General features: G+C 31.3%; 1 protein-coding gene across 1 annotated transcript in view; it reads right to left on the minus strand.

The window, feature by feature from the left end:
• Positions 1–1140: 1140 nt before the first annotated feature.
• The window catches only part of LOC107061444 (F-box protein CPR30-like), a 3171-nt gene continuing 2379 nt past the window's right edge, over positions 1141–1932 (minus strand). The window contains exon 3 of the mRNA XM_015310707.1: positions 1141–1360. The gene's annotated coding sequence lies outside the window, so the exon portion shown is untranslated. The remainder of the gene's footprint in view (positions 1361–1932) is intronic.

Raw genomic sequence — 1932 nt, forward strand, 5'->3', positions numbered from 1 at the left:
ACCCCAACCTACAAGTTGGGTTCTTTACTTGATAACGATCGCTTATACTTCTTTAGGGAGGTGTAATTTTAGCGTATCACATTTGCATTAAGAAATGATGTTATTTTACCCTTCTACCCTTATTTAATTATTTTGGAACTCAAGTTTTCAATCAATGAATATGAATTAATTTATTTTTGATTAATTAATTTTAGTCAATGAACATGAATCATTTACTTAGCTTTTCTAAGTTAGTCAAATATATTTTTTTACGGCTAATAACTCACAAGTGTAAAAAAGGAACAATATGGTAATTTATGCATTGATTTTATGAAATGACAAGCATTATAGACCAACTATTTATAAAAAGGGATGGAGGGAGTAATTTTTTGTTTTTAAATTGAAAAGGTTGGATGTGGATTTTTAAAACTTCATCATAATATTGGTGCATGTGTGTGTAGTGTTAGTACGTGCAGGGAAATGAGTGAAAGGGAACACGTGTCAGGCTTATGGGGTTTGGGACGTGGGGCAGTTAATACGTACGTTACGGGTAGCTAATGTGAAGGAAAACGGACAAGATAAAGATAAACTAATAATTAATAAATTAAACTTAATTACTCTCAATTCAAAATTGAAATTCTATATTATAGAGAAAATTATCTAATTACACATACACACAATTCAAAATTGAAATTCTTTATTATAGAGAAAATTATCTAATTAGATATACACGCAATTCAAAATTGAAATTGAGTATTTACATTTACAATGGAATAAATCCAAATTTCATCTTTTAATATTATTATATTACTATCTTGGTGTTTGAATTTTGTTAAAAGGTATACTTTTTTAATTTTAAAACTCGTACAATCATGAGAAAGTGGTAAAATTGTAACCAAATAAAAACCAATTACTAATTTTTAAACCTTGATACTTCAGTTAACTTTTTAAAATCATTTCACTATAAAAAATTAGAGATATTTTTAAATAAAAGTTTTGAGTTGATTAATTTTCTAAGTATGAAATAGAAATATTAAATTGACATTTTCGAGGTCCAGTTATTCATCCATCTTGTGACAACCCCTGGAGTGAACCATTCACTTGACTAAATACAATTACAAGAGCATGACAAAAGTAGGAAATTCAAAGCATAGATTATCGTCGACTAAAAACTGATATCAAAACATAAGTATGTACTACTACTATTTACATCAAAAGAGAGTAGGAGGGATACTAGAGTTTAAAGTCCAAAACACCAACTGTGCTCTTCTTCAGTGTTTCACCATCAAAAATACACACACTCTTAAAGCACATTATCACATATTATATAACCATATTCACAGGAAAGAATTGCAGCATTGTCACCAACTCCCCAGTTCACCTGTTAATACGATCAAATAAGTTGTCATCTCCACACCAGCCAACATAATTCTCTTTGTATCATCAAATCAAAAATAACAAAAGTACAAAGGTATATTCATATCCAACCAAAAGGTTTTGAAATTTAAGTTGCATACTGATAAATCAGGGAAGACAGCCCCAGGATGAGGACGTTGATGGAGAAGAAATATAACAGGAAGCTGAATGGGGAAAAGTTTGAAAAATTGAGGAAAGACCTACCTACTATCAAGATCTGGTTGCTCAAAACGAATGTTATCATTTACAGAAAATGCTCATCACATTTACCACCTAAGTGTAATACTAGACAACTACTTTCAATTTCCCCCCAGGTCAAATACATGTGCTAGGAGCAGAGAACTCTATCACTTAAAAATCACAAATTTGCGAATTTATGATATCAAGGATAACAATATACCATGGCATTCTTGATTCACCGTTCATCCATCAGAATTTAATGAGTAAGGGTAGAGGGGCGGGCCCATTATCCACCGAGTTTAGAAGGCTGTGATTGATCCAAAGGGCGGGTCACAGACGGATTTCTCGGTTATCAAA

Source organism: Solanum tuberosum, unplaced genomic scaffold (assembly GCF_000226075.1).
Source record: "Solanum tuberosum cultivar DM 1-3 516 R44 unplaced genomic scaffold, SolTub_3.0 scf00139, whole genome shotgun sequence".
NCBI classification, from domain to species: Eukaryota; Viridiplantae; Streptophyta; class Magnoliopsida; order Solanales; family Solanaceae; genus Solanum; species Solanum tuberosum.